Raw genomic sequence first — 18,248 nt, forward strand, 5'->3', positions numbered from 1 at the left:
AGACCTCTGATGCTCTCCAGGAAGTGTGCCTGGTATAGAATCCTGATTCTCTGACACTCTTCCCTTTATGCTTGAAGAATACCAGCTCTGTTTTGACTACATACTCTCTGCCCTCAAATCAAGGTGTCACCTAGCTTCCGATAAACTCTGTCTCCCATCTTTGTATACCAGATATTTTCTCTAGGAGGTGATGTGCAATCGTTCCACTCACATCCTTAGTTTGGCCATTTTCTTTGTTCAGAAGTCTTTTGTTAATTGAAACCAATATTGCACAGACCACACCCAGGTTTTGTTACATTTTCAAACCTTGGGTAAATCTGATCCTGACTGCTCCAATTTCTCCTCAGTGCCTTCGTCACTTGTTTATGTGTGTGTGTATATCAAGTGCCCGACAGCAGAGACAATGATTAAGGATGCTGGAGTATAAATATTTCAGCATTGAATCACTTCTATGTGGAAAAACATCCACTGATACACATGAAAAAAATTGGAAAAAGAGCCAAGTATATTTGGAAACTTACAATATCACTTTTAGCAGGAGGTTGACAACAATTGATGCTGCCTTCCAATTAAGGTCACTATGTTTGGTTGGCAAAAAGTTAATGACAGAAAACCAGTCAAGCAACATCCACACTCCAATGGTGCTTGAAAGACTGTGAAAAGTGTTATATAAGAACAACACATGGGTCTTCACTGCTTTAAGGTCATAGGAAAGCTCACCAGAGGCATCTTGAATGTAATCACTTTTGCCACTGAAACTCCATTGTCCCTGTTACTAGTCCTAGTGTGTCTTTGTCTTTGAAATCTTAGCTCAGGAGAATTGCATGGCTTTTCTAGTATATTCCCCCATACTAGGGGGGAGATCTAGTATGAAATGGCATGATGTATTCTAAATATTCAGGCCTTCTTAAGAAACACTTCAGGACCTGTTTGCTATGGAAATGATAGGCGTTATAACCGATAGGGAGTCAGCATGAAGCTTGAGGGAATTATTTCAAAAAGCAAAGGAGAACAGGTGCCATCTCAAAGATGGAGAAGATTTACAGAGAAATGCATAAGAAAGCAGCAATCCAGAGAAATAAGCATAGATGTCCTCAAGTGTTATTTGGCTTTCTGTGCAGCACAGAAGAGCATTTGTAGCCTAGCACAAGACTTACACACCTCCAGACCACTGAGCACATGCCTGTTTACAATGCTACCTGGTAGATGGCTGCTTATGACTATGTGGTCACTGTTCTCTAAATTCAGAAGGCTCAGACAAATGTGTCTAGAAGAGAACCAGAAAGAGGCGCATGGCAGAGATGTACAGGATCTAACAACCTTACCTTCTGGAATAAAATAATAATAACTAAAGTAACTTATAAAAAGTTTTGAGGGTATACTTTATTAAGTAGGTCTTTGCAAATATATCATTATATATTCACACAAAATATGGGAGATTGTGCTTGCTTTAAAATATGTGGCTGTATTTGTGTGGCAGTTTTCTATTTTAATCAATAAATATTATTTCATGTTCTTTTCTGCCCAGAGGTTTCTTCTTATGTATTTTCCAATTATTATTGATGAGCACAGTGTTTTTCCGTGGCAAAAGAAAGTACAGACCAGACACAAGTAGTTACTGCAATAACAGTAACAATCTAGGCCATGAGAGTGTCTCTGGAACACTTAATAAGAAATTGAATTTGCCACCAGCCACTATCTTATATATAGCAATTAGTAACAATTTCAAGGAGACTTAATTATTCAACAATGTCAGTAGAGGCTACTTTGCAACAAGGTTTAATGTGGATGATTAATGATTGATGACTGATAGCATCCCAAAGCTGTAGGACTAAATGGGTAGATCAGGGGAAGATTGCCCAAATGCCTCTGATGCTTCATCAATGTCTTATCCTTTTTCTTGACTGGGCCTCTGACTGTATCTATTAATTAGTTTTAAATGCCACCAGACCATCATTAGAGTTCAAAACAATCTCTGGATAGTTCAGGGATGTACCAGGAGTTCCATATTTGCTAAAATGTCCCAGTGATGCTGAACTTGTCTTTCTAATACCTAGGATCACGTAATTTAGACATTTTTGATGGACAACCAGATCACAGTCTTCCCTGCAACTATTGGATTTTTCAGCAGCATGGAGATTTGTCATTTGCCCCACAGTGACTTTTAGCATTCAGAATCTACCACGTGACTCTAATTTGCTTATTTAGAAGGGTCATGAATACAAGATGAATGTCACACTGCAGGTAGTAGAGCTTTTAATGAGAGGGAAGACATTCTAGTTATGTGGTCACCCTATTGCTGTTACATTCAATAGACTACTTTGAGATGAGTAAGAAGAATAAGACAAAACATGGCAACAACAGCTTTTAAGATTCCTGCATTTGACCCAAAATAAGTGCATTTTAATTTAGACAGAGAATAAGAGTGGGAATTGTATTTCATACAGGACAGTTTTTCCATATTTAACACAATACTACTCTTGTCGTTTTATCAATTTGAAATGGCTAAAATGCATGTGTTCTCTAGAGAATAAAAGTTATTTAGCTGTATAAACACAGAAAAGTGATCACTTGGAATGGTATTGCACCTAAGGATAGAGACATAGAATCCTTTATTCTCTTTAGGTGTCTATCTGTGAGGTAAATTGAAAAAGTATGTAGAATGATAAATATGAAATAATGTAATTTGAGTGCTTCTTTTCATTTCAATTCATATTTAGAGCATTTTAGATTATGCAGTTATGCTAATACAATAAAATTCATGGACTGGTTAGATGGCTCTGTATATAAATTCCCTTGCCTCCAAGCCTGATGACCTGTGAGTTCCCTAGAATCTACATAGTGGAAGAAGACACCCAACTCCTTCAAGGGGTCCTTTGACTTACCACATGTGAACCATGGCTAAGCCCCTTCCATATGTACGCACACAAATACATATTTTGCCTAAACATATACACACAAACACATAAGAAACAGAATCAAAGAAATTTCAAATTAAATAATATCACATTTTGAAACTCAGTTACCAGTGTGATGTACTGGGAATTAATAACCTCTATGAGGTGATTAAGTAATAAGATTACAGCCTAAGATAATGGGTGGGATTACCATTCCTAGAATAAATGAAAAAGAACTAAACAGTCTTCCATTTACCCTCTACTACTTCAGTGGACACAAGTAATAACTATATCACTAACGTAAGATGTGACCTTGGCACACAGGCAATCCTTAGGGCCACAATTTTAGGCTTCTCTATGTAGGAAGAGATCTATGTACCTGTAGCACTGACCATGCCCATTTGGGTGTGGCCACAGGTATGTAGAATGTACACAGGATAAAAGAGCTAGAAGGAGGAGACTCTTGCTCTTTGCTTTAAGGTTTCAGCCTGGTGAGCAATGTGTGGACCTTTGGTTCTCAGCTTTCTTGGCTTCTCATGTAAGTGATTTCTTCCTCAATAAAATATCATACCACATCTCTATTTTGTGTGGATTAATAGTTCTGCATTACCTCTGTCTCTGAAATTGTGAGAAAGAAATGTTTATTTTTGTATAAACAACACAATTATGGTGTACTTTGTTTTTCTATTTTTCTACCATATGTATTTCTGTGTGTCTGTGTGTGGGTTTGTGCACCTGTGTATTAGTGCCTGCAGAAGCCAGAATATGCTCTCTAACACTTGGGTTGGAGCTATAGACAATTGTGATCCAAGGTGGGTTCTGAGAACCAAGCTTAGGTCCTCTGCCAGGACAGTACATTCTCTTAATTGCAGAGCTCTTACTCAAATCTTATCTCATATTTTTCAGTAGTTGTTGAGTGGTAAGGAGACATGACATCATATTATTACTCCTCCTGTTCTTACCAAAATCAAATTCAGGAATGACAATTTGAGATTGATAGGGAGAGATTTTCAAGTCATCTATCAGTGAACCTCTAGTCACAGGCTGATAAAGTAGTCATGTGGAAGGGAGGGAAATCGGGCTGGAGAGATGGCTCAGCAGTTAAAGGCTAGGCTCACAACCAAAAATGGAAGGGAGGGAAATCGTCCTTAGCATTCATCTATTTAATCTAAACTGAATACAATGTTATTAAACTGATCACTACACAATAATTCATTTAATTAAGCAGTGGGTGTTTTATTTTGAAATATGTGTCCCTTAAATATTTTCAACTCCAAGATTCCATTAGTTGCAATTCATGGGACCTTGGAGAGTAGATCAGTATTTATTCCTGGCATACAATTGGACTCTGGGAGCCCATTCCATATGGAGGGATGCTCTCTCTGCCTAGACACCACAGGGAGGACCTAGCACCTGCCCAGGATGATATGACAGACTCTGAAAATCCCCCATCGAAGGCCTGACCCTCCCTGGGGAGCAGATGGGAGATGGAGTGGGATGGGGGCTTGGGAGGAATGGGGGCCACGGAGGAAGGGAGGGAAAGGGAATGGAGAGTAATATGTGTAAAACGTTAAATATATATATATAAAGATTTTGCAACTGCACAGCAAAATGTGCCTTAAACAGTTGGTTGGTTTTACTACAGTGATTTTAAAAATAATGTTGTTGATATATAATTAACAAAATAATATGCTATAAAGATTTTCCTACTATGCTGTGTGTTGGTGGCACACGCCTTTAATCCCAGCACTTGGGAGGCAGACGCAGGCAGACCTCTATGAGTTCGAGACCAGCATGGTCTACAGAGTGAGTTCTAGGACAGCCTCCAAAACAATACAGAGAAATCCTGTCTCACAAAACCAAAAAAAAAAAATAATTCCTTCTAAAGTACAAAGTTCACTTGTATTCAGCCTGTGTAGTTACAGTATTGTGTACCATCACAGCTACCTAAATTGGTATGTTTCTCCTACCTCCCAAAACAAACCAAAGATTTTTTTCCCATTTCTACTTTCCCAGAGTACCAGGAATTTACTTGTATTTCTGATACTATACATTCACCTGTTCTGAGTAAGAGTGATTTGTACTTCATGGTAATAGAATATATGGGATTTGGTGTTTGGTTCTCTATTGTACACAATAATTTCAAATTTATGTTATGGCATGCATATTCATATTCATTTCTAAGAAACTTGCTTAATCTAAAAAATAGGCACCTTGGTATTTGGCTACTATGAGTATTTTTATTTTGATATATTATATGCATATTTGAACGAATATTCTGTTTCCTTTGAATATGCTATGCCTATGCTTTGCATTTTGAGAAATGACTTTTCTAAAATGATTGCCTGATTCTGACATGAGACTGTAGACACATGTTCTTGCAGTGCAATTGCCAAGAAGTGGTATGCAGAATTGGTAAGTGGTGGATCATCAGAGCTCAGATTTACCTGTGGATCAACCTGCTGCGGGTTTGGAATTGGATGGCAGCATTTGAAGGTGGTACAGATAGGAGTAATGATGAATTTAAAGGATGTAGGTTACTGGGAATGTGTTCAAGAGAGCATTGCTTAACCTGGTTCCCACTCTCACTCTTTGCTACCAAGATGCTATGAAGTGAGCACTCTGTTCTTGCATTCTTTCATACTCCTTGTAAATGCTCTGCTTAATCAGGTGGTCCATACATTAACCATTCTAAAACCCCAACTTAAACTTTCACTTTATTTTTTATTCTTTGTTTTTTTCCAGAAAGAGTTTCTATGAGTAATATCCTTGACTATCCATTCTGGAACTCACTATGTATACCAGGTGGACCTTAAACTTACAGAGATCTGCCTGCCTCTGTCTCCCGAGTGCTGGGATTAAAGGCATGCACCACCACTACCTGGCTGTATTTCTTTAAGTTGATTTTCATAACTTACTTTCTCAAAGGAATGAAAATTGGACTAAGATGCCTTCCCCCCAGGACTTTCCCCGCTTCCACATAACCATTTGTTTTTTGACTTTTTAAATTTATCATTTCATTTAAATATTTTTAAAATTTATCTCTGAAAGAAACAGAGAGAGAGAGGGAGGGAGGGAGAGAGAGAAAGGGATAGAGAGAAAGAGTGTGTGTTTATGTATGAAAATACCACATGTATATGGTGACCATGAAAGACATAAGAGGACATCTGACTCCTTAAAGGTGGAGTTACAGGTGACTGCACACCATCTGATATGAGGCCTGCCATAAACACTGACCGAAATCACCAAATCAAATTCAGAACCTCAACTATAAGCAGCAATTTATATCATATTTAGAAGTCTTTATTAAATAGGAATAGTTGAAAGTAGTATTCCAGAATATCAAATTGCCATAATCCCATCTTGTCAGCATCATGACAATCTTAAAAAAGAAATAAGTATCCTTGCATTCCATGCATTTGTGTAAATCAAAGAAATGTAGCCTTGAAGGAGACATACCAGGTCTGGAGATATTCAAATCTCCAGTCTACAACAGTTCTCATTGCTTGACCTAGCTGGCAGTTCTACAAGAGTCCTATTTTTCTGGGTTTTTCTTAATTGGTCTGGTTTAGATTATTTCCACAGTGAACATCTGTTTTCCTTGGGCATTTTAAAAATTAATCAATAACCGTGGTTTAACATCTCACTGATTAGGGGGTCATAACATTTAGAGGTCAACAAGAAACCTTAAGCTGAAAAGTGAAATGTCTATAAAGCTCTTCGAAAAGCTGAGCTACTTCCCTAAGAGTATGGAAGCCATTTTCATGTGTAGTGTTGTTCACATGAATAGCAATTCCCTAGGAACCACCTAATCATTCCTGACTGGCTTGCACTAACCTTTCACTAGCAGGAAATCAACTTCAAGGCACAGTTAAAAACTACCTGCTGGAATGGTGAAGACATACTACAAATGAACAGGTCAACTCAAAGTAAAACTGGAAGACACGGTGAGAGATAATTTATGAAAACCTCTGTCCATTCATATTTGGAAAAATTAAGTTAAGTGTGCAGAGACTGGGATAACACTTGCCAAAGAATGGAGATATCCAGATTTGTAAGATGTTTTTAAATAAGCAGCACCTGCGGGAGAAGGGCCAAAAGAACATACAACAATCACCTGGCATCAAACCTTGGAAACAGAGGTCGCTTAGTTAGTTGCAGGTGTTAACTCTTTATAGTTCTAAATTACCTGAGAAAGTCTCAGCTGTGGAATTCAGCAATCAAATTAGCCTGATTTTAGAATGCTAATTGATATGAGTGTCCAGCCCACTATGGTGAGGACATCTCTGAGCAGGTGGGCCTGAACTTCAAAGAAAGGTAGTTGGTTGTAAACCTGGTTGCAAGCAGTAAACAGGTCTTCTCTGTGGTCTCTGCTTCAGTTCTTGCCTCCAGATTCCTAGTCTAAGTCCTTGTTCTGATTTCCAAAAGTATTGAACTATTACCTGGAGTTGTATGCTATAGTAAATCCTTTCTTCATCAACTGAATTTTCTTTACAATGGTTTATCATAGCATCATAAAAGGAAACCTGATTTTTAGGAACCAATAGAGTAATGAAGGTTAGTTATTTCAGCCAACTCCAGGACAAACATCAGGGCATGATATTTAAGAGAACTTGGACAACAAATGCAAAATATATGATTTTGGGTTGCTTTGTCATTTGTGTTGTTGTTGTAGCTTAATTTCTTTCATCTTCATTGAAGTTTTTTGTTGTTGTTTTCAAGACAGGGTTTCTCTGTGGCTTTGCCGGCTGTCCTGGAACTAGCTCTTGTAGACCAGGCTGGTCTCGAACTCACAGAGATCTGCCTGCCTCTGCCTCCCGAGTGCTGGGATTAAAGGCGTGTGCCACCAACGCCTGGCTCCTTCAGAGAAGTTTTTGAGAAAGAAATTAATTACATGATGTTAGGTGAGTAGGAAGGTAGGGATGGTTTGGAAGTACTTGGGGGGGGGGAACAAAATGTAGTGTAATGAAATTCAAACAAAACTATAATACATAGGAAAGAAAGAATTAAATTCACCTTATTTGCTGATATCATCATCTTATATAAATGATGTATGCTTAAGATTTATTTATGTGTGAGAGTGTTAAATGCTACAGCATATAGGTGGAAGGCAGAATACATATGACAACTGAATTTCTGCTTTTACTAAATGGGTTCTGGAAATAAATTTGTTGGGGTTAGCAGCAAGCACCTATACCTTTTGATTATCTCACTGGTCCAAAATGAATGTCTCCATGTATTTTAACTCTCAAGGCAAAGAGATTAAGTTACACAGTACAAAAAAACAACAACAACATTTTTAGGTTATGATTTTATACTGAGAACATTTAACACTTTAAATTGTAGCAAGTCTGTTTGTAGTTGCAGTGATCTTACAGTGTCAGTCCCCTGGTAGGCAAATTATTGTGTTCTGTTTTCGTATCTCTTGAGTTCAAGAACTCTGCTTTAAAATGTAGAAAAATGGTCTACTCAAATGGGTTCCTTGATAATACCAATTGCTGCCCATTCTATTAATGTGAGATTGAACCCTGAACTTATATGGCAGAACTGACCTCTACATGTTTGCCATGTTGCATATGTACACACACACACACACACACACACACACACAGACACACACACACACACAAAGAGAGAGACACCACACTACAAAAAGAAATATAGGTGATGTAGGAACATGCCTCCTTGATTTGAATGACAAATGCCCTCCATGGGCCCTGGTATTCCAACACTTCAGTTACAGTTGTTGGCACTGTTTGTGAAGGTTCCTGTGGCACAGCCTGAATATGGGCTTTGAAATTAACAGACTCACATCACTTACACAGTTTGCTTTCTCTGATTTGATCTGGCATTTGAAGATATTTGCTCTCAGCATCCTAGCTCAATGCTTTCTGTGTATTATTGTGCCTCGAGCTCTTCCTTGTCTGGAGCAGCAAGCCCAAATAAACTCTTCTTCTAGGAGTTGTTTGTGCTCATGTTTTATCACCACACCAGAAAAGTAGCTGATACACAAGTCCATTATGTGACAGGTTTAAAATGAAGATAAAGGCAAGAAATCCTAGACTTAACACATTTCACTTTTCATCTGTTCCAGTCCAAATTTCATTAGGTTGAAATTGAAGAAAAAGCAGTTTCAATGATACCATTGAACAGAATGAACCGAATTCATGGTTCATCAGTGAGGGGTAACCTCATTGTAGTGCTTCGATGAGAATTGTACTTACAGGATCATATATTTGAATATTTGGTCCCTTGTTAATAAAGCTGTTTTGAGAATTATTAAAAGGTGTAGTCTTATAGGAGGAGGCATGCTTCTGGGGTTGGGTTTTTTATTGTATGCCTTCTTTTCCTTCATTTTCTTTTCGTAATTTTTAAATTTAAATTAGAAACATGAATGTTTCACATGCCAATCCCAGCTCCCTTTCCCACCCTCCTCCCTTGTCCCTCCTCCAGCCCCCCCAGCCCCCACCCCATCCCCACATCATTCCCCAGGGAGAGTGAAGCCCTCCTTGGGGGGATCTCCAAAGTCTGTCATTTCATCCAGGGAAGGACCTAGGCCCTTCCCCATATGTCCAGGCTGAGAGATTCCATTGTGTTTTTTTTCCACTGAATAGTACTCCATTGTGTAAATATACCACATTTTCTCTATCCACTCTTCAGTTGTGGGGCATCTAGTTGCTTCCAGGATCTAGCTATTACATATAATGTTGCAATGAACATAATGGAACAGACATCCTTGTTGTGTGAATGGGTATCTTTTAGGTATATGCCTAAGAGTGGAATTGCTGGGTCTTGTGGTAGACTGAGTTGTGGTTGGGTTTTGAAGTTTCAAGAGCATATTCCTGGCCCAGTCACTCGAATTTTGCCCCAATTTGCAGATAATATGCAAACTCCCAACTAGTTCTCCGGTGTCATACCTTCCTACCAGTAGTCATATTCCACTCCATGATAACCATGAGCACATCCTCTCAAACTCCATGCAAGTCTGCAACTAAATTCTGTTTTTCTGTAAGTTGCCTAGCTATCTGCAATAATACAAAAATTTCATGTTGTGAAGAGAACATTCTTTTGATCAAACACTTGCATTCTCCTTTCCTTGGTGTGAAAACATTGCCTTATGCAGCATTTTCATTTATCATTGCTAATTCAACATAACTGATAATAAAGGAAAGTAAGGCTTATCAGGGGTAACAGTCTGAGGGCATCAAGAGGGGAGTCATGATGCTACTGGACCCATGTGTTCACACTCAGGACACAGAGGAAAAGGGATGTTAGGGCTCAACTTTTATACTGGTTTGTTTTTGACAGTCAAATAAAAACTAGAGTCACTTGGTTAATCACATATTACTGAGAATTCCTCTCCATTGGCCTTGCCTGTGAGCAAAACTGTAGAATACTTATTATTGACTGTGGTAGATGTTGGAAGTCCCAGACTACTGTGGGAGGTGGAACACCTTGACAGGTAGTTCTAAGCTGTAAAATAAACTGAGCAAGACAAGAGGAGGAAGCCAGTAAACAGCATTCTCCCATGGTCTCTGCATCAGTTCCTGCTGCAAGGTTCTTGCCCTGACTTCCTGCCCTGACACATCTAAATGGTAGACTATTAGATGGAATATGAGTCAAGCAAGCCCTTTTTATGTCAACTTGCTTTTACTCGGATTGCTTTATCACAGCAGCAGACAACATCTATGAAATGGACCCACTGACATTTTGGTTCATGTATTCTAATCTAGATAATCACTCACAGCCACACAGAATAATTAGAGTTTGTCCTAGAGCCTCTCAATTTGGCAACCATAAACCATAACACCTAACAATGTCAAGTTTTGAAGCTAATTTTGCTCATCTGCAAGAGGAGATTAATTCCACTTTTCTCACGTGGCGGTATAAAGGTTTAATGACATAATGTGATTATTCAGCATAGCAAGAGTCACATAAGGACTTAGGGTTTGAGTTAATCATAAATAATAAATAGTGTTCTTGGGAACTCCTCATTACTCTCATTCTTTAATTTCAATGCTGAGTTTCAGGGCGCATTCGGTCCTTTGTTCTATGTCTCTTTCTCTATTTTTGTGCATATGGAAAGCAAACACAAAAAGCAACTTTTACAACATTTTTCTGAGTCTTGGAGAAACTAGGGATTCTTACTAGACAGGGAATATATATTGGTGACAATAGTATCTATTCATCAGTCACAGTACTTAAATATATGTGCTTTCTTTGACAAAATGTAATAGCAATATTCAAACAAAATAAATTGTCTTTTGGTAACTAAACCCCATGAATGCAGTTAGGTGAGCTTAAAAATTTCTTTTATTTAATACTGATAATTTCTGCTGTCTAAAACATTACCAATTTATAACATGTCAAAATATTTATTTGATGTACTCAGTCAGGTTTAATAGGATCTCTGTATATAACTTAGGTACACAGATTGGAAATGCAACCAAAGTGTGTTACTAAAGTAGGTACGATGAATGTATTCTTTTGATACATAACTAGAATAATGGTGGTCCTAGATTCTATGATAATCGAAGTAGAACAAGTCCTGTTGACCCAGCCAGTAAGCAACATTTCTCTAAGGTCTTGGCATTACTTCCTGTCTCCAGGTTCTTAATTTGAGTTCCTGCCTGGCTTTTTGTTTATGTTGTTGCATTTTATTTTCCTGTTTTTCCAGTAAAGAAAAATACTAACAGTCCAATTTTCCTAACAGGAGCATTTTCTGATAGCTGAAAATGGATGTAAACATCATACTGACTTCATTTTAATTTTTCCTCCTTCAATTCTGTTTAGAGTTTTTCTTGGATATTCAGTTTTGTTAACTATGGTAACAAAATAGATTTATTGAAGTTATTTCAAATTTTTCATATAATATATTGTATTTATTATTCATTAGTTCATGAACAACTGTGGTGTTTTCAGTTAGGGGGTAATAATGTTACTATGAACATCTGTATATACCTATTTTTTCCAGTATACATTTTTATTTAAAGTAGAAACATGCTTGCTTCACATGTCAATCCCAGTTGCTTCTCCAATACCCTCCTCACTTGCCCCTCCACCAGCCCCTTCCAGCCCACCATCCAATCTCCACACCATTCCTCAGGGAAGGAGAGGCCCTCCATGGGGCATCTCCAGAATCTGTCATTTCATCCAGGGCAGGACCTAGGCCCTCCACCATGTGTCCAGGCTGAGAGAGCATCCCTCTATGTGGAATGGGTTTGCAAAGTTCATTCGTATGCCATGGTAAACACTGTTCTGCTACCCAAGGCCCCAGAGATTGAAGAGGCCATCTCACTGACACTACATTCAGGGGATCTCTATCAGTCCCCTGTTGGCCTCTCAGCTATCAGTCTGGGGTTTAAAAGCTCCCCATTGTCAGGTTAGCTGTCATGTGGGTTTCTCCAGCATGATCTTGACCCCTTTGCTCATTACTCCTCCCTCTCTGTCACTGGGTTCCAGGAGTTCAGTTCAGTGTTAAGCTGTGCATATCTGCCTCTGCTTCCATCAGTCACTGGATGAAGGTTCTAGGATAGCATATAAGGTAGTCCTCAATCTCATTATCAGGAAGGATAATCTCATTTAAGGTAGTCTCTCCACTATTGCTTAGTTTGCCAGTCGGTGTTATCCTTGTAAATCTCTGGAAATCTCATTAGTGTCAGATCTTTCCTCAAGCCTATAATGACTTCCTCTATTATGCTATCTCTTCCTGCTGACCTCTATTCTTCCCCTTACTCAACCTTCCTGCTCCCCCATGTCTTCCTCTCCCCTCCTATTCTCCCCATCTCTTTTTCTAAGTCCCACCCCCGTGTTCCCAATCTGCTCAGGAGATCTTGCCTCATTCCCCTTCTCTGTATCATGTAGCAATTCTGCTCTTAGTCATATATCCAAAAGATTCCCATTCATACAACAATGATGTCTATTCCACTATGTTCACAGCAACATTATTTGTAATAGCCAGATACTAGAATCCCCACAACTGTAGAGTGGATAGAGAAAATGTGATACATTTACATAATGGAGTACTACTCAGTGGAAAAAAAGCAATGGAATCTTGAAATTTGCAGGCAAATGGATGGCACTAGAAGAAACCATACTGAGTGAGGTAACCCAGTCACAAAAAGACAAACATGGTATGTACTCACTCATATATGGATTTTAGACATCAATTAGGGGCGTGTCAACCTACAATTCCATTCTGGGAAACAGCTACTTCGATTTTTTATCTATGTTTTTATGTGGGTTCATGCATATTTGTATATATATCAGCTTGCATATGCATTGGTGACTATGCAGCGGTGCCTTTATATAAACAGGTTTAAAGTTGATAATAGAGATGAATTTTGATCACTCTAAACTGTTATCTGTAGGGGAAGGATCTCTAAATCAAACACAGAACCCATTAATACAGCTAATCTCCTTGATTCTTCTTTACAAGGTTGGAATCATAGGCATGCTGCCACATCCACCAGGTAAATATGGAGGTTCTGAGGCCATGAACTCAAGTCCAATACTTGTGTGGAGAGAGTTTTAACCACTGTAACATCTCCTCACTCACAATCATTGTAGCATTTTGTTTGTTTTGACTAATATTTCTCTGCATTTCCTCCAATTACCTTAGCTCCTGGAAACCACTATTCTACTCTGTTTCTAAGGGATCAACATGTTTAATTTCCATATATGATTATGGCTATGTAATTTTCATCTTTCCACCACTCTATTACTTTTGCTAATATAATAACATATATGTTAAACCATATAGTGTCAAAGAGAAGAATATCCATATTTTTCAAACTACATTAACTGTTAAAACAAATATTTATTTGAGGTAGTTCTGTGTTGGTATATATTTTGTTCTTATCCTCTCCTTTGATGAAAATCATATTTCTGTATATCTCTTCAGAATCTTTCCACTTTCTAGCTTTAATTTTGTTCTGTTTTAATGTAGAATGGGTCTATGAGAATAAACTGCTGTAGTTGTCTTCCTGATTTTGGTTTAATTTAGCTTACCAACATGGTCTTTATTTCCAAATACTTTCTTGTAAATTTTATAATTTCATTCTTTTTTCCCTCAATATATGTTTTCATTTAAATTAGAAACATGAATGCTTCACATGTCAATCCCAGCTCCCTCTCCCACCCCTCCTCACTTGTCCCTCCACCAGCCTCCCCAGCCCCCCACCCCAGCCCCATATCATTCCCTAGGGAGTGTGAGGCCCTCCTTGGGGGGGGGGGGATCTCCAAAGTTTGTCATTTCATCCAGGGCAGGACCTAGGCCCTACCTCGTGTGTCCAGGATAAGAGAGAATCCCTCTATTTGGAATGAGCTCCCCAAAATCATTCATACACCATGGTAAACACTTATCTACTACCCAAGGCCTCAGTGATTTCTGTGGCCTCCTCACTGGAACTACATTCATGGAGTCTGGATCAGTCCCTTGGTAGCCTCTCAGCCATTACTCTGGGGTTCAAGAGCTCCCCCCTTGTCAGGTCAGTTATCTTTGTGGGTTTCACCAGCATGGTCTTGACCCCTTTGTTCATCACTCTTCCATCTCTATAACTAGGTTCCAGGAGTTCAGTTCAGTGTTTAGCTGTGGGTATCTGTCACTGCTTCCATCAGTCACTGTATGAAGGTTCTAGGAAGGCATATAGGGTAGTTATCAACCTTATTATCAAGGAGGGGCTATTAATGTTGTCTTTCCACTATTGCTTATCTTGCCAGTTGGTGTTATCCTTGATCTAATAGATCTCTGTAGTTTGTTTTTCATTCCCATTTCTCTACTTTAAAGGTATCTGTTCTATTCATTTGCCCACTTAATTGCCCATTTATTTGGTGGATTAGTTTTTAGCTTCTTATATAATGTATTTGTTATGTCATGTCAAATGAATTGTTGATAATAATTCCCCCCATCCTGTCGGTGTGCTGTCTACTCAATTGTATCCTGGGCTGATCAGAAGCGTTTTAAATCTGATAGCTCTGTGGTACCACACTTGTGAAATATCAGCATTTCGGTTACAGATGCAAATAGAGCATGAGTTAGAGATTTGCCTAAGCTACAGAGCAAGTTCACCTTAAAGGTCACCTGACATAGGTATTCTCAGAAACTGTGAGCAGATATAGGGGTTAATTACATGTAACTACATTTGTCACTCTTGCTATTACTTGCTGAGCTATGGGGAATCCTAATCAGGAGGCTAATGAGTATGTCCTGTAATGGAGTGTTTATCCTTAATTTTTTCATGTAGCTTCAAAATATCAGGTCTTAATAGCTATATAATTGATTATCATGAAGTTTATTTCTATACTAGCTGAGAGAGAGACATACCCAGTTTCATACCTGTGTAAGTAGTTATCTAATGTTCTAGGCACATGTGTATAAAAGAGCTTACATACAATGCATGGTTTGGGCAGCCTTGCTGAGTTCAACAGTTTATTGAAGCAAGAGGGCTAGCTTATATAGCTTGAATGGTCAGGGAGGAGAAAAAAAAAAAAAGAAACACAGGGAGGAGAAAAAAAAAGAAACAAGGGAGGGAACCCACCTAATTGGCATTTGCAAAAGTAATCGAGGACAGACTAATGTTAAAGACTCACCACTTTGAATACCAGAGCACAAGGGAAGAAAAAGGGAAATGTGCTAAGTCATCCTCTAAATAAGGTCAAGCATCCCAGCCTAGAGTCACTCTCCAAGTAAGGTTTAGGCAGAGAAAGGGAAGCCACTGCTGGGAAAGGGAGGTTTCTGGCTTGCCCCAGCTCAGAGAGCTCTCCGGACAAGATGAACCTCAGCCTTAAATGCATGCTTCTCTAACCGGTTTGTTACTACTTCCTTATATTTTGATTTGAAAACAGGTACCAGGATTCTTACAGAAATTCTCTATTGCTTGGGATTGCTCTGCCTAATCAAGAATGTGTGTGCTGCCAAAAGAATGTTATACATTTCTTGTCATATGATGGACTGCCCTAAAATATCATCTTGAATTTATTATCTTCCCTGCTCTGTTCAAAACAACATTAATTTTACCAGTCCACAATGCCTTTCCATGCTCATGGGACTTCAACCTTTTCTTCTTTGTTTTATAATTTTTAAAATAAAAAATTTCCTTTCCTTTGCTAGATTCTTCTATATGTATTATTTTTAGGTTGTTGTAAGTCAAACTGTTCTGGGATCTCTTTTTCATCTTTTCATCACTTATTAGAATAAAAGATTATATATTTTATACCAGACTGTTTTGAGGGGTCACCAACCAGCTCCCAAATCATGACATAGAGATTTATTATTGGTTTTGAATGATGGGCCTCCCTTAGGCACATTTATGCTAGCTCTTTGAAGTTAAATTAATCTGTTTGTCTTTAACTTTTCCCCCAGGGCTTTTTACCTTTCTTACTTTTGTATTTCTTTCTTTCACTGCTTCTCTAAGTTTGCCTGACTGAGTCTGCCTGGCTTCTTTCCCCAGGCATGTACCTCATTCTCCCCTCATTCTTCTCTAGTCTTCTTCTTGTTCTTATTTTTTCTTTCTATTTATTCTCTCTGCCCTGCCTAGCAGCCTCTCCTATCCCTTTTCTTCCTAGCTATTGGTCATTCAGCATTTATTAGACTTAGGCAGGCAAGGTGAAACAGATGCAACATATGTTTAAATAATTAAACACTCATCCTTACATAGTTTAAACAGATGCTGCATAAACAAATGTAGCACACCTTTAAACAGTTAAATCAATATTCTGCAGCTAAAACAAATGCAACACATACTTACATAGCTAAAATAATATTCTACAACAATTTTTTATTTTTTAAATACTGATTCTGTAGTGAAAGTAATTGTCAGACTTTTTAAAAAATCTTGCAAGCTAAATTTAGCAATATACAACACACTATAATTCATTACTTGAAAGGATGGTTCAACATATACAAATCATTTAGCAATTTAAAATACATTAAAAGTCAAGGAGAAAATACAATATATCAAACAAGCAAAATTCCCACCTTTTATTCATGGTAAGAATCTGAAGGAAAATATCACTATATGAATAAAAGCTTTGGAATAAACTAGAATATGCAGAATTGGGGATAGGGGTGAACCATGACAATGTGTCATAAGCCTATTTTGTTTTTTCAAATATAATAATTAGTATTCTAAATATCCATTATGATCTTTTTTCAAAAATAAATTACTTACAGAAAACTTCTTCATATAATACATTTGAAAACGTTTTTCTCATTTTTTTCTGTTTATTGTTTTCTACTTATTTTTTGAAGTCACATTGCATTACTTTTCATGGGTGAAATGAAGTATGGATGATAAAAATCTATATTCTTATTGTCTCTACTGACTACTAAAGGCAACTAATTATACATTTTTTCTAGCATTACTACTTTTAGCTCCATGAATGATTCACATCTCTAATTGGTTTAAGTCTTTCTACAGTTTATCAGCAAATTATAAATTTGAAGTATGACAAATTCTTTGTGGTATTGTTATTATCACATTATCATATTGGATAATAACTTATTTTGTATTCACTTGTGTTTTTTGAGACTGTGTGTTCTAGACAGGCTTCAAACTTGACATGTAGCTAAGGATGACCTTGGAAATCTTATATTCCAATGTACAAGTGATACTCAGGTGTCTGTTTGTTGTATTCTTTCCGGTATTCTAATATTACAAGTTCAGAATAATCCTTAAAGTGTTTTACATACTTTGTTACTTACATTGAGACCATATTGCAAAGCATCCTACTGAATCTGATGTAGACTTCTTTGTTCTTAATACTCTTTGCTGCACTAGTTTAGGACAAAGAATCTGAAACTATCTGAGGGCATTGAAAAAGAGAGCAGGTATACAAGAGGGAAGAATTCATATGCAAGTACATTTTACTAGATCTAAATATACATGATAACACCAGAAGTAACCTAAAATCTATTCCTTATTATACAAGGGCTATACTTTTCTTAAAATGGACATAAAAACATAAGAAATAATTTACATCTCATTTCAAATCTGTTAGTAACTTTATAATTCACATTGCTCCTCCCCAAAGGTTATGATTTCAAATGTTGGCTTAACTTACTATTTCAAAATTTGAAAATATTGAAGAGGGCAGAGAAAATGAAACAGTATGACCTCAAAAAATGCTAATTCCTATATTCTCAGTAGCGAGTATAATTGTGGTTTTGGCAATAGACAATAGCAGAGTTATAGGGAAGATGGGATGGGATGACTGTACCTTAGGTACATATAACCATATCTCCATTGTGTTGCTAATTTCAGTTGGACTACTTAGTCTCCTGCTTGCCTGTTCATACAAGGGCTTTTATTCATCTTTAGGAGTATTTTCTCCCTTAAAAGCCTGAATTTC

Source organism: Mesocricetus auratus, unplaced genomic scaffold (assembly GCF_017639785.1).
Source record: "Mesocricetus auratus isolate SY011 unplaced genomic scaffold, BCM_Maur_2.0 Super-Scaffold_100021, whole genome shotgun sequence".
NCBI lineage: Eukaryota > Metazoa > Chordata > Mammalia > Rodentia > Cricetidae > Mesocricetus > Mesocricetus auratus.